This window comes from Notamacropus eugenii, chromosome 2 (genome assembly GCF_028372415.1).
Source record: "Notamacropus eugenii isolate mMacEug1 chromosome 2, mMacEug1.pri_v2, whole genome shotgun sequence".
Classification (NCBI taxonomy): domain Eukaryota; kingdom Metazoa; phylum Chordata; class Mammalia; order Diprotodontia; family Macropodidae; genus Notamacropus; species Notamacropus eugenii.
Window position 1 is genome coordinate 367316656 of NC_092873.1, and position 22169 is coordinate 367338824.

Consider the following 22169-nt stretch of genomic DNA (forward strand, 5'->3'; position numbering starts at 1 on the left):
TGAAATGTAGCATTTCCTTCAATTATTTAAAACCATTATTCCAAGGAGGGGGTCCATAGCATAAAAAAATTAAAAAATTAAGAATTTCTAAGAACATGATAGCTGGAGTGCTGACTCAGAGTCAAGAAGTATTGATTTCAGATTTCTGCTTTAGATGCTTTATTGGCTGTGTGACCCTAAGTCACTTATTCTCTCTCAGACTGCTTTCTTATCTGTAAAACAGAAACAATAGCACCTACCTCCCAGGGCTGTTTTGAGGACAAAATAGGATAATATTTGCAAACCTTGAAGTGCCATAAAAATGCTAGTTATTATTTGATTAGCTACTGTTATATACACTAACAGATGAAATTTCTTTATTGGTTGTTCCCTGTAGGCAATGAAATTATACATCAGATTTGAAAATATTACAGAATAGTCAAGGAATCTTGTAAAACACTGGAGATTCAAAAATGAAGCAACCTCTGCCCTCAAGGTACTTATATTTTACTGGGGAACAAATATATATCTATCTATATACATATATGTATGCATTTTTATAATACATATAAATATTTATAATATATATTTACTGGGGAACAACAGATACAAAAATGTGTATTTTATATACAGAATTAATGCTAAATAACTGGTGAGTGGGTGGTAAGGGAAGACCCTAAGAGCCAGGGAACAGGAAAGGCCCTCTGTAAGTATTAACACTTGATCTAATGTTTTATAGAAGCTAGGAATTTCTAGAGGCTGAGCTGAGGCTAGAAAGGATTTCAGGCCTGGAAGATAGACTTCAAGGCTACAATGGAAAGCAACTTGTCCTCTGGAGGTGAAGAAGGAGTGTAGGAAGCTAAGATCCTTCTTTTATCATATCATACCCCAAAGCCCTTGGGACAATGCAAAAAGTATAGTGCAGAGCATAACAGAGTGACAAGTCAGCAAATCAAAAAACATTTATTATGTCTTCTGTGTACCAGGAGGGCAGCTAAGTGGTTCAGCAGATAGAGTGCTGGGCCTGGAGTCAGAAAAACTCCTCTTCCTGAGTTCAAATCTGGCCTCAGACACCCACTGGTTGTGTGACTTTGGGCAAGTTACTTAACCCTGCATGCTTCAGTTCCCTCATCTATAAAATAAGCTGGAGAAGAAAATGGTACATTTGCCAAGAAAACCCCAAATGGGGTCACAAAAGAGTAGGATATGACTGATCTACCTGAACAACAATGTGTGCTAGGCACCAACTGTGCTAAGCATCATAGAACGTTACAGCTACAAAGGGTCTTCAGCCCAACCCCCTCATTATACAGAGGAAGAAAATGAAGCCAAAGAAATGAAATGATTTTCCTAAAGTCAAACAGCTGGCAAATGTGAGAGCTGGGAGGCGAATCTTGTTTTCCTGGTTTCAAGTCTAGAGCTCTTTCCATTACAGCAGCTTCCTCCTCACCACTCTCCCTCAGCAACTGTTATAAAAACAGGGCCTCCTGTAGCCTTATGATGTCATCTGGCCTCCTGCCCCTTACCCACTTCTCTTGTAAGTTCCCAGGTCCTCTGAGTACAGTGTGGAAAATCTGTTGATGACTTCCTATAGCTGGACTGCTTTAATGCTAACAGTGCCTTGGACAGCTAGTCAGAAGCAGAGCCTTGGCAGAAAATTTCTGTGCCACTCCTCAGGGGAGAAATGGAAGCTTCTCCATAAAGGAGTCAATTCAATAGAATTCAGGGCAATTCAACTGAATTCAGCAAATACTTATTGAGCACCTACGATGTGCCAAGCGCTGTGCTAAGCACTTTATAAATATTATCTTATTTGATCCTTGCAATAATCCTAGGAAGTAGAGGCTATTATTCTTGTTTGACAGAAGAGGAAAGAAACTGAGGCAGATAGACATTAAGCAACTTGATCAGGATCACAAATATAATGTGTCTGAGGCCAGATTTGAACTCAGATTTCAAACTTCCTGACTCCCACTCTATTTTCCTGTCCATTGTGACACCTAACTGCCTAATTGACATTAGAAGCCAATCCTTTCTTTTATACATAAGGAACTGAACGAATAAATGAAAAATATTTATTAAGCACCTAACTCTCCTCTGTACCTGGGGTGTGCCTACATCTCTACAGCCTGCTCACCTTGGAATATCCATCTGAAAGATCTGTCCCCTTCTCCCATTGGGGAATCTTTTTGGGATCCTCCATTGTGTGAAAGGGTCTAGACCAGCCTGCCTTCATTTCCCTTTTGGATTTCAAAATCATGCCTCTACTACTGTTTCATTCAGAAACTGCCCTCAACACCTGAGACTTCCTCATCTCAGATCATCCTGCTACTCCTGTGGCCTGCTCACCATGGGCTACCCCTCTTCAAAGCCTGTCCCAAGTCTATTAAATCATACCCCCATGTCGGGTACCTTTATCCACTCCTTTTCAACTCCCTATCCCCATTAGAATGCAAGCTTCTCTAGATGGTCTTTCTTTTTGCTTGAAGCAATAGCAAATGCTTAATAAGTCTGTTTCTTCCTTCCCTCCCTTCTTCCCTCCCTTCCTTCCTTCCTTCCTTCCTTCCTTCCTTCCTTCCTTCCTTCCTTCCTTCCTTCCTTCCTTTTTTCTTTCCTTCCTTTTTTCCTTTTACCCCTGGTACTAAGTACTGGTGATATAAACAGAAAAGCAGAGATGGTCCCTGTTCTTAAGGAGCTCAAATTCTAATGAAAGGAGACAGCATAAAGAAGAGGTTTCTGCTGCAAGTCAGATGGAGAAGTCTCACAGTTCTTAGCAAAGCAAGTGGCGATGCTTTTTCTTTAATGTCATCTGCACTGATAAAATCCTATCTGCTTCTGATTTTGAACCATTTAACAGGGCTAATAACTTCTTTCCTGGGTCTTCAAGGAGTCTGGGAGAGCAAACTACAGCAACCCCAGAAGTGGTTGCTAAGCTACATCTCGGCAAATTAAATCAACATACATTGTAATGCTAAATAAGTTCAGTGCTAAGGTGAGCATAGGAGAGAATGGTTGAAAATGTGTTGGAAGTCGCATACTGGTTAAAATAAAATTGAAAAGTTTGGGAATAGGTTTAATATGCATGTATATGTAGAACCTATATCTAATTGCACACTGTTTTTGGGGTGGGGAGAGTAGAGAGATGGGGAGAAAATTTGAAACTCAATCTTATGGAAGTGAATGTTGAGAACTAAAATAAATAAACAAACAAACAAACAAACAAATGAATAAATAAAAAGAAATAAAGTTTGGGAGTTAGAAGGTACAAAGTCAAATCCTTAAAGACTATGCAGTGACATGGCTGAAGGGACAGAGTCTAGCCAAGTGATCATAAGTAAATAATGTAACCTTTTGGCATCAGTTTCCTCACCTGTAAAATGAGGATAATAATGACACCAACTTCATAGGGTTGTTGTGAGGATGAAAGGAGATAACATGTAAAATGCTTTGCAAGCCTTAAAATACTATGTAATTGTTAGCTGTTACATACAGAAACTTCACACCTCAATATCATAGATAGTTTATTTGAGAAGAGGGTCAGAAATGTTGGACTTGCTGAATGCCCAGTGACATAACAAAAACCAAATTAATTATAATAGACAGGGAATGACTGATTATCAATGTGGGAATGATTTTGAATAGGTTCTTTGTATTAAAAATAACTTGCTAGAGCAAGGGTTCTAAACCTGAGGTCCCTGGAATCCAGTGGAGTCTGCAAATTTGGGTGGGAAAAAAATCATCTTTATTTTCACTAATCTTTTACAGAAATTTAGCAATTCTTTTTACTTATATACAGATTCTGAGAAGGCATCCATAGGCTTCATTAGACCAATATAGGGATTTATGACATAAAAAAAGTTAAGAATACCTGTACTAAAGCAAAGATAAAAGTAAAATCAAATATACATGTATGTATGCATATATATATATATATATACATGCACATACATATGTATATATGAATGGGAAGATATGGCATGCATTTAAAACAACTCCAGCTTGATCTGTCAAGGATCTTTGAAAAATCGTGAAGTACTAGAGAGTATGACAGGTCTGGAGAAGGTTAACATTCAGTGCATACAGCATTGCCTGATATGTAGGAGGTATTCCTTCCTTCTTTCTTTCCTTCCTTCCTTCCTTCCTTCCTTCCTTCCTTCCTTCCTTCCTTCCTTCCTTCCTTCCTTCCTTCCTTCCTTCCTTCCTTCTTTTTCTTTATCTATCTATCTATCTATCTATCTATCTGTCTGTCTGTCTGTCTGTCTGTCTGTCTGTCTGTCTGTCTATCTAATCTATCATTTTGAAGATCAGAAGCCAAATTGTGAGGGGTGAGAAATTGTTGCTTGTCCTTTGTTCACAAAGAGGACTATGACATCTGGAAGATGATGCAATGACTTGTAAGTAAATTTCATTTACGTAGGGGAGGGCTGTGCAAAGTTTCCAGTCTCACTTTCTGCTCCAGAGCCATCCGGGTCCAGTGGCGAGATATAGATCAGGAATGACTGGAGATGTTCCAGAGAAGTAAATAGGTGGTGGATCAATACAGGGGGCAAGTGTACATGAGTCTTTGTAAGGATTTGGATGTGAAAGGGAGGGGAGATGTATTTTGACTTTCTGCAAGATACTTTGGCCTTGGGAGAACACACCTTCCTGAATCTATCTATCTATCTATCTATCTATCTATCTATCTATCTATCTATCTATCTATCTATCTCTCTATCTATACACCCATATATAATGTATGTGTATATATACATACATGTATATATTATATACATGTATGTATGTATATGTATTAGATCAATATGCTTAATTTTGATTCCTGGTGAGATTACTGTGTGTACTGTTAAATATAGTTAGTAAACATTTAGGAAAGAAATGGGTAAGCACCAAGAACCAAAATAGCTTCCTTAAGAATAGTTTGTGACAGATTAACCCTATTTCCTTTATTGATTAGGTTACTATTAACACATATTACATTATTGAACAAGTTATTCAATTTATCTGAACCCCATTTTACTCAAATGTAAGCCTGGAAATGTTATAGAGTTTACCTAGAGTTCAGCAAGAAATTTTACAAAATTTCTCAAGTTATTCTTGTAAAAAAGAAGGTGAGGTGTGAGTAAGATGACAACACCATTAAGTAGATTCGGAACTGGTTGAATGGAAAAACTCAAAGAATCATGGTTAGGGATTCAAAGTCAGCTTGGAAGGCATCACTTTGTGGAGTGCCTCAGGAATCTATCTGTAGACCTGGACTGTTTAATATTTTTTAAAAAATCATTGACTTGCTGAAAGGCTTAGATGGTATGCTTATAAATTTTCAGTTGACATAAAACTGAGAGGAATAGTTTATTAGAATGAATGACAGAGATAGGATTCAAAAAGATTTTCACAAATTATAAAATATGAGGCTTAATCAAAGAAGTTGACATTTAGCAACAATAAATGTAAAGTCTTACATTTCCATGCAAAAAAAAAAATCCCAAGTACAAGATGGAAGAGGCACAACTAGACATTTGTCTGAAAAAGTAATCAAAGTTTTAGTGAAATGCAAACTGAATGGGAATCAACAGTGTGTTATGCAACCATGAAAGCTCTTGTCAGCCAAAGGGTTCTCTAACCCACAATTCTCTAACCCACAGTTCTCTAACCTTTGGGGCATAATTCCAAATTGTTCTCTAGAATGGTTGGACAGTGCCACCAACAGTAATGTATATAATATATTATATATAATATATATCATAATAGAGTTTACAATAGATGAAGCCCAAAAGGAAGCTGTTGCATTGGCATTAATGCTGAACTTGGAGTTGCTGGATCTGAATTCAAATCCTAGCTCTGCTGCTCACCCCCTGTGCAAAGGGGCTGAATAATTTACTGAACAAGCTATTCAGCTTCTCTGAACCCCATTTTCCTCAAATGTAAAGTGAGGGGATTGGCCTAGGTGACCTCTGAAGTCTGCATCAGTTTTTCACCCTCCAAGTATTACCAGTGAGCCACAAAATAAGAAGATATGTTCTCCCAAGGTCAAAGTCTTCTGCAGAAAGGCAAAATACATCTCCCCTCCCTTTCATATCCAAGCCCTTACAAAGAGTCATGTACCTTTGCTTCCTGCATTGATCCACCACTTATTTACTTCTCACCCCCAGGGCCATCTCTAGTCATTCCTGATCTGTATCTGGCCACTGGATCCAGATGGCTCTGGAGGAGAAAGTGAGGCTGGTGACTTTGCACAGCCCTGCCTCACTTAAATCCAATTCATTTGCAAGTCATGATATCATCTTCCTGATGTCATAGTCCTCTTTGAAAATGAAGGACAAGCAAAAACAATTTCTCATCCCTCACAATCTGGCTTCTGATCTCAACACTCAATTGAATTTACTCTTTCAAATATTACTAACTATCTCTTAAATACAAAATTTAGTAGTCTTTTCTTGGTCCCAGCACGCTGCTCTCTCCCCACAAAAGTTCACAGATACTCTTTCCTTTCTTGGCATCTTTGACTCTGATGTTTCCTGATTCTCCTGCTGTTCATCAGACCATTCCTCCTTTGCACGATCATCACCCATTGTCTACCCAGTTAGAATGGGTGATCCCCCCAGACTCTTCTCTCCTTTGAAGTTGTCACCTACTCCCCTAGATTCAATCATCATTTCTGTAGGGAGGATTTCCAAAATCTTGATATCTTAATTGACTTTTACACTTCCCCTTAATTCCTCCTAAGACTGTGTCATGATCTTCTCAACTCTGTCTCTTAGTTTCCCTGGATTCCTTCAAGACTTGGATCAAAGTCACATCTTCTACTTGCAGTTCCTCAAACATGACAATTCACCTCCCATATCTAGGTTTTTACAATGGCTGTACCCCATTCGTAGAATGCTCTGCCCCCTTCATTTCTACCGCTGAGGTTCTCTGGCTTCCTTTAAAATTCAATTCAAATCTTAACTTTCAGTAGCAGACCTTTCCTGGCTCCATTCCCATCCTTTCCTCAAACCCATGCCTTCCACTTTCAAATTACCTTCTTCTACTCTGTATATATCTTACACATATCTCATTTTTAGCATTTATACCTACATATATATGTATATATACATATATATATGTTTCTAATGATAGCCTACTCTAGGGAGGAGAGGAGGGATAAAAAAAGTGCACAACAGAGAACAAAAACTTAGAAGGCAGCACAGAAAAGCAGGGTAGCTTTAAAAATGATATATAGTATTTATTATATAGCTTTTCAAAAAAAGTAAACAGTGTGAGACAGACCTTCATGAGTTTACACTGAATCTTCTTTTATGTTGTACTGTGTACATGAAATTGTTCTTTTTTCCTTTTTACATTTAAGTTCAAAATGAATACAAAAACCAGAACTGAAGGAAACAAATTGTCTTTTGCAAATTTATCTCTTCATCTCCTTCTAGGAATAATTCAGAACTGTGTAATGAGGATCCTTTCTCACTTCTCCCTTTGTCCCCTGCTCATCTTCTATCATGAGAGGAGCATCCAACCTCTCTCTTTTCCCCATTACCTATGCCCCAATCTCCCCTCCTCCTATTCCTTCAGGGGTTTTCCTGGTAGGACTATACCAAAGAGGATAAAATGTCTTCTGCCCTCTTCATTTTTTCCCTTCCTCTCAGTTTCTGAAGATTGTCAGGTGACAACAGGGTTGTCCATAGTGATTATACTGCACTCATCACTATCCTCTTCTTTCCCCCCGGCCCCAGGGATTTTCATTCTGTTGCCAGAATTCCTAATTGGGAGCCTGTGCCTTGGAAAAGGAATTCTGCAGTTGTCCCTGGGCTAATCTGTGCTCTGTCCATAGCCACCAGGATGTCTTCATTAGGGGAGCTTGGAGCTGGTCCCCTTCCCAATGAATATGATGCTCTGAAGCTGTTCCTGTCAGTTACTGCCATTAAAATACAGCTGTTTATTGGCCCCTCCAGGGGAAGGAGGCGACTCCCTTCTGTTGCTTCTGAAAATAACAATCTTTCCATCCTGTCTTACAAAGGAAATGCAAGTACTGGCCTGAAAAGTGAGAAATGGGGAGTTTTCCCAGGGAAGGTCTACCCACAGGGCTCACAATCCTGAGCTTTTGGAGCTGAACTTGCCAGGACCCTCAGGTCACATCTGGAACCCAGCTGGAGTTTCCTCCTTTCTCACCATCTCCCCTACAGCTAGGACAGCTTTCAGTAGGGCTAAGAGGATTTGTTTGGCAGGTGAGATAAAGGATATTTTTTTCCTTCAAAGTCAAGGAAGCAAGAAGAGAAAAATAGAGAAAACTCCAGGCAGCAAAGGGCAGCCAGATGGCACAGTGGATAGAATGCCTGGCCTGGAGTCAGGAAGATGTGAGTTCAAATCTTATCTCAGACACTTTCTAGCTCTGTGACTCTGTGTCACTTAACGTTGTTTGCCTCAGTTTCATCATCTGTAAAATGAATCGGAGAAGTATTCACCTAATTACTCCCCTCTCTACTCTATCCTCTACACAGCTACTAAAGTGATATTCCTAAAGCACATCAGCCCAAAGTCTGATTCTGTCATTCCCTTGCTTAAGCAACTTTATTGGATCACTATTGCTTCTAAGATCAAGCTCATTTGTTTGGCATTTAAAGCCTTTTATCATTGGGTTCCTAACTCCCCTTGCAGTCTTATTAACCATGACTCTCCTTTATACAACACTAAGATCAAGTCAAATTGCCCTACTTGGGGTTCTTTTCACAGGACATTCTGTTTCTAAACCTTTGCACAGGCTGTTTCCCATGCCTGGAATGCCCTCCCTCTGCACCTCTTCTTTGGAGAATCCTTACTTTCTTTCAAAGCTCATGTCACCTCCTTCATCAGGGCTGTCCTAATGTCTTTAGCCGTTAGTGCCTTTTCCCATCCCCAAAGAAATTAGCTTGCATTTATTTTCTACACAGTTTATATTTATTTAGATGTGTCCATGTTTTTTGCACAGCATGTAAGCTCCTTGAGGACTGAAACTGTTGAATTTTTGTCTTTCCATTCCTTGCACATAGATTTTGTCGTTGTTCAATCATTTTAGTTGTGCTCAACTCTTTGTGACTCCATTGGGAGTTTTCTTGCCAAAGATACTGTTGACCTGAAAACTTGTTAAGAAAAGGCAACAGGCTAAATGCATACATTTTATGATTTAATTAATTAATTAATCAATTCCCCATAAAGAGAACGGTTACATAGCGCTATGGAGCCAGGATCAGAACTGGCTGCCTTAGTACAGAAATTGACTGTCTTAAGTACATTTTGCCATGAGGAAGGAGTTCTCTTAGATAAACACATTGCAAACAAAGTGGTATCAGTTGGGTTTTATGATCCCAAGCTATGGGCATCTTCCTTCTGCAGCATGTCTCTGCGATTCAAGATAAGGAAAAGGTCCCATCACCCAGATAACAGACAGGCCTTAACAGAGTTTGACAAAAGCTGAAGTTACAACCCCAGGTATCTGTGTTTTCCTCTAAACAAAGGAGACTATTAGGTCCAGGCTCTTCTTAATTCAAACTTTGACCCTTATTAAAGTCTAACATTTATATTAAATATTATCAATACTGAAGTAGTTTACTATTTCCTCCTCCAGTTCATGTTACAGATGAGGATATTGAGGCAAACAGGGTTAAGTGAGTTGCCAAGGGTCATACAACTAGGAAGTGTCAGATTTGAACTCAGAAAGATGAGTCTTCCTGACTCCAGGCTAGTCACTTTATTCACTGAGTTGCTCATGATGTAGATAGTAGGTACTTAATGAATGCTGGTGGATTGACTGATTAAATTGAATGTTGACAATGAGTGGCTAGAATTATAGAGATACCATCAAGAGAAATGGAGAAGTTGGGGGGGGGGGTCTTTTATTTTTTTTAAATGAATTCTGTTTTGAACAGTAGAGTTTGAGATACCTATGGAGCATACCAGTGGGGATGTCCGGAAGACAGCTGGGGCTCAGGAAAAAAAGATGAGACCTGGGAGTCATCTTGGTAGAGATGAAAATTGAGGCTACCCCACAAGGATCTTTACAATATGAGTTGTTATTATTGCCCACTAGGGTTCTGCTTTTTCCACTGTTTCCCACAAGGAGTTTGCTTGATCTCTTTTGCATGTCTTCCTATATGATTGAAGTCTTTCCCCGCCAATGTTACTGTTTTCTCTCTTCCCATTTATCTTGAATTTGTTTTGTGTATATTTATTCATTCTTGTTGTCTCCCCTCAATAGAATGTAAGGATCTTGAGGTCAATGACTATTTCATTTATGTCTTTGTAGTGTCATTAGCCCCCTCCTCTTGAGGTCAATGACTATTTCATTTATGTCTTTGTAGTGTCATTAGCCCCCTCCCACCCATCCAGCACCAAGCACCTGGTACCTAACACCTAGTACCATGCCTGAAACAGAATAGGTGCTTAATTAAATGCTTGATGCCTGGCAGCTGGATTTCCTGGTTGCTTTGGCTTCACCAATTCGTATCTCTTCCATCTTTTAAAAACTAGGGCAAGATTTACCTTCTCCAAGGAAATCTTACCCGATTAACCCTACCTCATCCCATTCTGATCACTCTTGTACTCTTTATTGTCCTGGATTCACATATTCAACGTGCACTAGAAAAATTCATAATACATTATTTTACAAGTGTCCTTTGTTTTTATTTTCATGGGTGATCTGTTCCTTCAATGAGATTTTAAACTCCTTGAGGATGGGTATCATTGTATATTTCTTTTTAGCCCCTGTTGATTCATTTCCATTCAAGGTTGGCAGACAAACTACAGCACTAACAGTTGCAGGCTAGAAAACAGCTTGAGTGGGGTTCTTTTGCTAATGCAATTTCCCCTCCTGGAAAAGTACAGGAATAATCAGTCTCTTGAGTGTTTTGCTTAAAGATGGCAATCAGCAGAGGCACCTGATTACTATGGTCACCCACTGAGAAATCAATTATCCCCTAAAGTGAGCTTTCCCAATTGGCTTCAGGCAGACCTGGTGACAATGTGCAGAGCCTTACGAGGCAGGTGACCCTCTTTACACCAGGCAGCTTGTTCCAATTAAGATTCAGTTCTGTTTCCAGGCCAGCCTTTGCAGCCCCCTCCCATACCAGCATGAAGAGAAGCAAGGAAAACAGAGCCAAAGGTCTGTCTTGCTTTCTCTGCTGTTTATTCCTCCTGATCTCTCCCCTTCCTCCCTCCCTATCTCTCTCTCTCCCTCTCTCCCTTCCTTCCTTCCTTCCTTCCTTCCTTCCTTCCTTCCTTCCTTCCTTCCTTCCTTCCTTCCTTCCTTCCTTCCTTCCTTCCTAAGTGGACCTATAGTTCTGGCAGCACTAATTCATGGCTTTTGTTTAGAAATCTTAGCCTTTGCTTTCCCCCAACAATTGTTCTTTGTGGATTTGGAAGGGAAGTTGGATGGAATAAAGGAAAATTTGCCCCATGAAAATAATTATAATATCTCTAAATCTCATCAGAATGGTCAGCTTTGCAGCACTGTCAGTGAAGATGCCAAGGGATTTAGATTTGACATGAAAAACTATAGTTGGTTTTTTTTTTTTTTTTTAGCATTCCCACTAAAACCAAAATAAAAAAGGAGTATATTCCCATTGTAGCAAGAGGGATTTGAGGACAGTCAGGAGGAAGGAAGGAACTCCCATCTCTTGAGAGTTTTGCAAAGTAAAATATCAGAATAAATGACAGAATGCTGTTGTGGAAATTCTTCCTTTGGCTATTGTAATGAAATGTTGCTTCCTTCACTCTTAGTAGAAATTATTTGTCTCTATTACTGTACTATGGCACTGTACAAATGTAAGTGGATTTGAGTGAAACTTTCTTGGCGGCTGTAGGGTGGGGGTAGGGTGTAGCCATACATGACATCAACGTGAGGCAGAGGAAATGGGTGGAGTTAACTGCTAGGCGAGGATGAATATGAAAATTTTAACTGAATCCAGCTGGTATCAGTCTCACCCAGCCTTGTGTAGCCTGGGTCTATCTAGGGTTGAAGGTATTTTCGGTTAGCAGAAACAGAGCTACTCCCTCTAGTTGGTCCCAAGTGTGTGACTTTCCCTTAGTCAACCCTCTCTCCCCCACCCAGCTGGTCAGAAAGCAATAAGGGGAGCAAACTTGCTTTAAGCTTCCTCTTACTTACCCAATCTGTTTCACAAGCCACTGTTTTAACTTGATTGTGACCTGGGAGAATTATGTGTTCGGACTATATGTGGATTGTTACCCTGCTTGGGGATAATATATATGATTATTTTAAATGTCATTGTCACTAAGATTCTCTGTCATTTAGCTCAAACCCTCAACCAGAGGAGTCCTTGAGATTTAGACAGAATCTTCTCCTTGTGCCTCCCCTCCAGTCAGAATTAATTGTAATCCCATCACTAGTAATGCCAACTATATGGATCTTCTGGAAATCCATTTAAGCTCTCTGGGCTTCAATTTTCTTATCTTTAAAATAGAGGGAATAGACTAGATGACCTCTGACATCCCTTTTAACTCGACCTATTTTTAGTCTTGCAAATGGACAATTGATCATAATTGATTATTAATAAGGATGCAAATCGTGTATAACCTACATCAGATTGCTTGCTGTCTTGTGGAAGGGGGAGGGGAGAGAGGGAAGGAGAAAAATTTGGAACTCAAAATCTTACAAAAATGAATGTTGAAAATGTTCTTTAAATGTAATTGGAAAAAAAATACTATTTACACAAAACCCCCCACAAAAAATAGGATGTAATATAACAAGTAAAAATCAAACCACAAAAAGATTCATCATCCATTTCCCCTGGTGTCAGTTGCCTAGCTTCTCAGGAAGTGAATAGAGTTTATGAAGAATCCTCTTTGCTCCACTTCCTATACTTACCTTATTGCTTTGATGCTGTAAGCTAGTGGGGTAAACGCCCCTTCTGCCAAAGCAGATCATAATCTCTCAGTGTCTTAGTCAATCTTTGTGAATGGCTCTAGGAGACCCAGGTGATGATTGATGTGATGTCACAAAGTAAGTGACCATAGAGAGCTTAATTTCCTACCATTAGAACTATCAATTAACATTCTCCTATGTGGGGTGCCTATCTATCTTGGGTACTTCCAGTCTCACCTCTGTTTATTGGGCTCAAACCCAAATAAGATTGCTTCGGGAAATGCTTCGTAAAACTTAAAATACTATAGAAATGAGTTGTAGCTGTTATTGTCATTATTAATTTGGATGGGTCTCATCTCACTAGAAAGGGATGGGTAGAGAAGTGTAACTACGACAGGTGATTAGGACTTTTTCCCAGAGAGTCAAAGTATAGAGTGTGCTGAAAACACTTTCCTTCAGCAGAGCAGAGACTATTGAACTTAGCAGTTAGCAACCCAGGGATCAAAGTCTTCACTAAATCCTGTATTCTGTCTTCACACTACTGAATTAGTATTTAAAAAGTTGATTAAAAAGCCCGATTCATGCTGCTTGCCCAGGGAACCCTGTAAAGCTGTCCTTAGGAGTCAAAATTGCTAGTTATGACTTTCAGTATGTAAGACAGCTGAAATATCAGAGCAAGGTTTTGAATGGGAAAAAGAAAAAGGAGAGGGATTCAGTCACTTGGAGTTTGAATGTTCTTTCCTTGGTGATGACCCACTATAATAGAGCAAACTATCTGCACAATTTTATTTTTATTTAGTTTGCCTCAGACACTTTAAGAGCTTTAATATCTTGGACTAGTAACCCCTATGAATTTCAATTCCTCATCTGTAAAATGGGGACAATGAAGTAGAACAGTTCTGGGAGAAGTGGAAACCTTAAAATACTACATCTATGTATTAATAGAAATAAATGATATATACATTTCTAAGTAATGTGTCAATCTACAAGAACTATTTTTTAAAAACATTTATCGAAATGGTAGCCATGCCCACAGTTCAACTTTTTGATTAACTCTAGTTACATACTCAGTCATTCAAAGAGAGCAACAGATTGGAGGCAGAATAGAGGCAGCTGAGGATTTTGGAAGGAGAACCTGCCCAGGAGTCAGAAGATCTGAACCGTAATCCCAGCTGTGGGAAGAATTAGCTGGGTGACTTTGGGCAAGTCACCTCCCTCTTCCAGGTCTCAGTGTCTGCCTCTGTGAACTAAAGGGTTAAATGAGTAGAAGGGTATATTCATAAATGTGTTCTGTTTTCACAATGCACTGAAGCAGCGATGTGGAATAGGCTGCTGGGCTTTGAGTCAGGAAGATCTGAGTTCAAATTCAACCTCATATACTAAATAACCCTGTGCCCTCTAGGGAAATCACTTAATATCAATTTCCTTCAGTTTTTTCATCTGTAAAGTGGAAATAATAGTAGCATCTGTCTCTTAGGGTCCTTGTGGTTCTTGTGCTGTGTAAATGAAAAGAAATAATATTTGGAAGTTGCTTAGCAGATCGCTGGCACATAGTAAGCATTTAATAAATATCTATTTCCTCCCTTCCATCTCCTTTCCTCCCTCCTTGCTGTTTTTCCCCCTTTTCCTTCCCTCCCTCTCTTCCTTTCCTTCCTTTTCTTTTTTTTTTAAACAAATACAATGAAGAAAAATGTGTGGTAGTTTAGGAGGGCAGTCATTAGTGGTTAGAGATATCAGGAAAAACTTCTTGTAGAAGGTGGTGATCCAGTTGTTTCTTGATAGGAGTTATTCAGTCATTTAGTTGCATCCCAACTCTTCACGACCCCATGGGTCATACTGTCTATGGGGCTTTCTTGGCAAAGATACTGGAGTGGTTTGCCATTTGTTCATCCAGTGGATTAAGGAAAACAGAGATTAAGTGTCTTGCCCAAGGTCACAGCAGCTTATAAGTGTCTGAGACTGGATTTGAATTCAGGTCTTTTTTTCTTCCTCCTTCCTTCCTTCCTTCCTTCCTTCCTTCCTTCCTTCCTTCCTTCCTTCCTTCCTTCCTTCCTTCCTTCTTCATTGATTGAAGCAGTCTGAATTACATTTCCAAGACTGTATATGAATATGAAGAGAGGTTATATCCCTTACCATTTGTTCTGATTGGGGAAGAACACTTCTAGTGTGTTCAATTTAAAAGAGCTTATGAAATTCCCCCCTTGAGTGGTGACAAGTTGTTGTGATAGTGTAGAGCTTCAGGTACCAAAATTGAAAAGAAAAAAAAGAAAGGAAGAAATGGCAGTTGTGTATAGGATATGCTGAAAACAGGCTCTGAGAATCAGACCTTTAAGATGTAGTTTGTGATGGCTGAGAACTCTGTGTGCAGACAGCAGGAGACCATCCTTGACATTCTAGAGTTCTGGCTCCCAGGAGGCCAATATTCACTATGTGCTGTGTCAAGATTCAGGGGAAGTAAGTAAATGTAGTTTGCTTTGAGCACCAGTTTCTAACACACTTATGTAATTGAGTTGATGGTACCCCCACTGTGTTGGGTAGATAGAGAAATTAGGAGAGTTAACCAGTACTCCTGGGAGACACCATAAGGTGAAAACTATCTGAAAGATGTGTTGAAAATACTTAAAATTGGATACAATTTCTTGTAATTTTCTTTGCTATTCAATTTTATTAATTGCCTTATATTTTGATTTCATGTGCTATCTGGCAGAGGTAAATGGGATAGGAGCTCAGACTTTGTGGTGTTATCAAAACAGTACCACGAGCCTGGGAACCCCTAATGAGGGGTGTCAGAGTCACTTGGGGACCTGAGTGGGGTATGCACACGGATGCAGTCAGCTTGAAGGAGACTCATAGTTCTAAAATGCAATGGTTTTGCATTTCACAGTTCTAGATTACTTTCAAGCTTCAATCTCAAGGCCTAGTCCACTGTAGGCTTCTCAGGCTGAAATTTTTTGACTTTCAAGTCCTGATCTGTAGAAAGTTTAAATCAGAAAGAGGAAATAGGTTAAATGCACCCAGTCATTTCCAGGGACCAACCCACTGAAGGCATGGAGGCAGATAGTGCTGGGTGTGTGTGAGAGGGAGTGTTAGGAGGGGTGCTTATTTTTATAAATGTAATTTGGAGTGCAGTCAGATGGGGCCTAAAAAATTCCCATTTGCAGAACTTCTAAGGCAAGTGTGTAGATAAGAGAGGACCTGATATCATTTCATTATTTGCTCATCCTTTCTCTTCTAGCATCTGAGAAAGAGTACACTGCTCATATTTCAGGTTTGCAGGTGTTACAGGAATGAGAGTGAGATTGATTTTATTAACTGGTAGCAATTTACAGTTTCTGGCTTTTTTTTTAAAGAAGATGCATCACTTTAAGATGCAAAGTAAACAACCATCTCATTAAAGCATGAAGTAGGGTGACCCTAGTTAGGGAGTTAAGATCACATCTACAACTGAGACTTTAAAAATCATCCAGTCCTCTTATCTTAATTGATCAGCTATTTAATTAATCAGAAAATTAATTTTAATTAATTAACTTAATTAATCTGATCCCCTCATTTTACAGAATAGGAAAATGAGACTTAGTGAGGTTGTGACATTTTTAGAGTCACACACCTAGTTAGTATGTGGCAATATTTGAAACCAGGTCTTCCTGATTCCAAGTTCAGCAATACTTAATGCTTTCTCTGCTTACAAGGAACCATTTCAAATCTTCTCTCTGTAGTCTTCAACCCTATCCAGCCTTGAAGGCCTGACTTTGGCTGGATTTCAGAGACAAGGTCACACAATCCCCAAGACTTTTCAGAGTTGGTTTTCAGAGCCAAAGATTTGGCATTTCAGCAGGAGCGATGAAATGCTTTGGGTTCAGAGCTTGAAAGCTTCTCCAGGGGAGGGATTAAGCTTTTAAGCTCACAGTTGAGCCCTCACTGTTTGGTTTGCCTTCCCTACACCATCTGTTACACAGTTCCAACCAGTGCTGCGCCTCACTCAGTCTTACTCTTGGCCTAGGTCATGCCTCCTTTGGGCACTTTTCTCTAAGTTGGCCCCAACATGAGAGATCTCATACACAATCCTTTGTGAAGGGGACGTAGAGATTTTCTAATCTGTTTCGTGACTTCTGACAGGACTGTGCTCACAGAATCCCCCAAAGGACAGTAACCTGCCCCTTCCTTCAAAATCTCCAGAGAAAACAATTTCATAGTCTTCCTTTATAACTCTTTAGGCTGTCAAAAATCTTGGAGCCAGGAAAGAGGCATAACTAGGAGTTTCTTCATCTTGTGGAAAAAAAGAATTGAACAGTTGTGAGTAGGGCTATCAGTCATGTCAGGGGAAGAGAAAAAGCCCTGACCCTTATCCCCACTGGATTTGAGAGGGCAAGAGTATGGACCTAGAGATGAACCTCGAGATAAGGGGTTGGTGGTCCATTGTGGGAGAAAATTGTGTCAGTCACCCATGTTGGTCCCCTTAGCAAAAAACCCATTTATCCTCTTAGTCAGGACTCTACCAACAAGCTTCTTCTAATGTCTAAATTAGAGTTCCTCACTTTCACTCCAATGATGTGCTCATTTATATCTCTCTTATCTAGAAGAGCAAAGCAAAAACAGATCTAGAGCCAAGAAGTATGGTATAGTGGAAAGCCCTCCCCACCCCCAACGCTTGAGTCAGAGAACTCTGGATTCCAAATCCTACATCCCATGGTTACTACCTTCATAAGCTTGGAGCGTCACCACTTTTGGGGACCTCAGTTTCCTCATTTGTTAAATGAGAGAGCTTGACAAGATACCTTCTAAGGCCACTTCTAGCTCTAGGGTTAGAATTCTCTTTGGGTGAATGAGGAAAAAGGAACCAAGAAATGTTTGTGTTTTTTTTTTTTTTTTTTTTTTGTGAAGTGAATTAGCATAATTAGGGGAAAGGAAACACTTAATATTTTTATTCTGAGGGTCTGTATCCTTTTCTACCTGTTAAATAAAAAAGCCATAGGGGAAGCTTAAATTCCCCAAGTTACCTTATCAAAGGAAGCCCTTAAATGAAAGCTAAAACCCTCCTCCCCCTTTTTTCGAGGACATTGATTATTCCCCAAACCTTCCTACCAATATCAGATAGCACCAGTCTCAAACTCTGACCTACATCCTAGGACCAGGCTCTTGCTGCTTTTCCCCATTGCTTTGTCTTGCTCAACCCAGATAAGAATGTCCCAACAGCCCATCGGATTTTACCAGTTTGGGCACAGTCAATTCCACCCAGAGCTTCTAGCAGACCTGTTTCCATCCTCCTTTACTACTTCTTCTTACTATGGGTACTTTTTTTCAATAAAGGCTTGCTTTACTTTCTCTCTACTGACTGTTTTGCTTTACTTGTACTGTACCTCAGAATCCCAAACCACCTCAAATAATATTGAGAAAGGGTCAGACTCCACAGAAGACAGTGTCCCAGCTTGGCCATTCATTTTGGCTCTGGTTGCTGTTGATGACTCCTGGAGAAGGAAGCAGTATCTGAGATTTTCAAATATGCTATGGAAAGGGAAGTGGTTGTATAGAAAGTCATATTGAATCTAGGTTCAAAAGAGTTGGATTTGAACCCAGCCCTGTCACTTACTTCCTGTGTGATGAGAGGCATGGCCTTTAACTTCTCTGGCATTCTCTTTCCTCAACTATGAAAGAGAGGATTGGATCAGAGGGCCTCTAAACTCTCTTACTACTCAAAATCCAGGATATTGTGAATTGAATAAAATTGAATATGCCATAATTCCCTCTCTTGAGGAGCTTACATTCCACTAGGGGAGTGGATCAGGAAAATCGGGACCTCTGGCCTAATTTAGACTTGAACAAGAATGCTTTCTATCACATACCTGACAGTGGTCATTCATCTGCCAGGGGCCAACTCTAAATTAACAGTGTAAGATAATACTGATAGAACCAAGGTATGATTGACTGACTGAATGATCCTTACAACTCTTACAGTATAGATGCTATTATTATCCCTATTTCAAAGTCAAAGAAATTGGGGTTTAGAGAATTTAAATTGCCTGGGTTCACAAATCTATTCGAGCTCCTTGAGACACAATCCTAACTATAATGTTCCTGATTCCAAAGCTCAGTCAGCTGCAATAATAAGTTATGATGACTGGCTGAGGGGGTAGTGTAGACAGAAGCAGAATTCAGGTGAAAGAAAGGTGGATCTTTGTAGGCTGGTAGCCACTAGGGGCAAGATCCACTCTCCAATTATGGGGCTTCTTTGAGGGGGTACAGTGGCTTTGTCACAGCAGTAGAGAAATCTTCTTAGTTCCTACCAGTTGCCTCCTCTTCCTCTTCTCCCTCTTCCCCACTACTCCTTTGGCATGCTGTTTGAGGGTGGGGGGTTTGTTTAGTTTCTCTGGATGTTTCTTTAAGGTCATTGAGAACAACCAGCCAATAACAATCTCAGACAGGATATCCTCTAGGGAAAGACACTCCACACTAAATATAAACAAGAGATTTCAAACTTTGGAACGACAGACGGTTGTAAAACAATACCAAAGCAAACACTCAAGTTCTTGTCTTCCCTCTCTTTGTTTCTTTCTTTCTATGAGTGTCTTCGTGTACGTGGGTGCGTATCTGTCCTTCTCTCAGTCTGTTTGTGCTTCCCCTAGTCTGTGTGGCTCTTTAGGACTGTAAACACATCCATCTGACCTGGTGGATACCCTTTTGGAAAAAATCTGCATAGACGTCTTTTTCTGCCTGTGTGTCTCTGCGCCTGGGTGTACGTGCACACATTTCTTTCTCGGTGTGTCATTCTCTGCATACATCTTTTCCAGACTGTCTCCTTTTGTCTTTTATTGCCTATCTTTAATGAGGTCATCCTTCTACTGAGATAGAGTGAATGAATGGTAATAACTTACATTTAAATGGTACCTTAAAGTTTGCAATGACATAAAATATATCTTCATCTCTGTTTTTTTTTTTTTTTTGTATTTGCCTAGCAGAGTGTCTGACAGGTATTTAGCACTTAACAAATTCTTGCTGACTGATCTTCACAATAGTTTTTTGATATGGATACTATTGTTGTCCCATTTTACAGACAAAGCAAATGAGGTTTAGAGAGGTTACTTTACCTGGCTCACCAAGCTAATTGAGATCCTTGAGGCATGATTCTAAACCACAAAGCTCCTGATTCCAAGACAATCAGTTGCAACAAGCTGCTTGTTTGATTGGAGAGGAGGTGTAGTTTAATGGAAATTACGTTGTGCTGGGAGTGAGGAGAACAAGGATCTCACCTCTGGGGCAAGTCTCACCTCCTGAGGATAGGGATAATGACTGATAGAAGTTAGTGAAAATTTAGAGCATAAGCTCCTTGTAAGCTTATACTTTACACATTCGTTGTACTTGTATCACTGGTTGTATGGGACCTGGTACACAATAGGTGCTTCATAAATACTTCTTGATAGACTTTGAGCAAGGTAATGATGAAAAATGATAATAACATGATGATATAAACTGTAATAACAGCTATCTTTTATATAGTGCTTACCATGTGCTGGTATTGGGCTAATCACTTTACAATTACTGTTTCATTTCATCTTCACAACAACCCTGGAAGGTAGATACTATCATTATCCCATTCTACTGTTCAGGACACTGAGACAAATGGAGGTTAAGTGATTTGCCCAAAGTCACTCAATAGTAAGTATCTGAGGTTGGATTTGAACCCAAATCTTCCTGTCTCCAGACCCCAGGGCTCTATTCATTGTACCACCCAGATGCTCCAATAACAGAAACAAAAACAGTGACAAAACTAGTACTAATAACTAACTTTTACACAATGCTTTAAGCTTTGCAAAGCACTATACAATTATTTGAGGCAGCTAGGTGGCTTAAGAGGCAGATGACTCAGTGGATAGAAAGCAGGACCTGGAGTCAGGATAGACCTGAGTGCAAATCCAGCCCTCACACACTCACTAACTGTGCAATCCTGGGCAAGTCACTCAACCCCTGTTTGCCTTAATCCGTTGGAGAAGGAAATGACAAACCACAAACCACTGCAGTATCTTTGCCAAAAAAACCCCTATACTCAGGATCGTGAAGATTTGGACACAACTAAATAGCCACAAATACAATTATTATCTTATTTTATCCTCATAACAAATCTGGGAGGTAAGTGCTATTGTTTTCTCCATTTTACATTTTACATTTACATTTTACATTGGGGAAACTGAGGTTGAGAGAGGTTATATGACTTGCCCAGGATCACGCAGCTACTAAGCATCTAAAGCAGAATTTGGATCCCGTACTTTTGGACTAAATCTAACACTAGCTACTAAACTATCTGGCTGCTTCTAAATAATAAATAACAAAAACTCTAAATAATAATCACTTTTGTGATATGCTGCTGTATGGTTTAGAAATCACTTTAAAGAGCTTTTCTCATGACATCCATGGAAGGTGAATAAGTCTGAAGTTCAGTGTTACTATTTCTACTATGCCAAGCTGCTTCCCCAGGGATAATAATGATAGCTCACATTTATGTCAAAATTTAAGGATTGCTAGTGTTTAGTTCATGCTATTTCATTCAGGATTAGCAACAGCCCTGTGAGGTAGGTGATGTTATCATGCACATTTTACAGATGAGGAGACAGAGGGTCAGAGAGATTAAGTGACAGTCTGGGAATCACACAGTGAGGAAATGCCAGGTCTTCCTGACTTCAAGCCTGGCGCTATCCACTTGACCATACTCCCACTCCTAAGACTTTGCTGGTCCACAGGATGGGATTAGATTCTTCCTTTGTTAGAGCTCTAACTTCTTCTTGGTCTATGGAAAATGGAACCTTATTCTTTTTGTTTCTTTATCAAGACACCTTCCAGGCCTTGGGAACTGTGTCCCAGCAGGAAGCCCATGGCTCCTGGAAGTGAGGGGGGGAGGAGCGGATGGATCCCTTAGGCCACTAAGTCACTGCCTCTGTCACCACTGCCTGCATCATCTGTGTTTGCAAATCCCTTCCTGCCCACCAAGTGCTCTTCTGAATACCCCATTGTAGTCTCGCATCACGGCTACTTAGGCCACGTAATAACTATAGAGAGTCTTTCTCTCCCTCCTTGGCCAGTCTGCAGACCGGGACCCCGGCCCTTATCTCAGCCCACGATCTTTCCCACCAAGAACCTGGTGCCAGTGTGTCCCACAAATCCCTTCCCCCAGTTAAAACTCACTTCAGAGTAAACAAATCGAAATACCAGGAGGATATTTACAGTTCCAGACCAAACTCTCAATTTCCTTGGCAAGCCCAGGAGACAATGCACTCCAGCATCGGTCTGAAATTGTACTGTCAGAAATTGATACGGCCCAAGATTGGGAAAATATTGTGTTTAGCTGAGCAATAGGCAA

At 40.0% G+C, this 22169-nt stretch overlaps 1 long non-coding RNA gene across 2 annotated transcripts in view; it reads left to right on the top strand.

Annotated features, from left to right (window-relative positions):
* LOC140528689 (uncharacterized) overlaps nucleotides 1–22169 on the top strand; it is a 48363-nt gene that overhangs the window by 8015 nt on the left and 18179 nt on the right. For both annotated transcript variants that reach the window (XR_011975268.1, XR_011975267.1), the window contains exon 3: nucleotides 377–475. This is a non-coding gene — a long non-coding RNA (uncharacterized lncRNA). The remainder of the gene's footprint in view (nucleotides 1–376; nucleotides 476–22169) is intronic.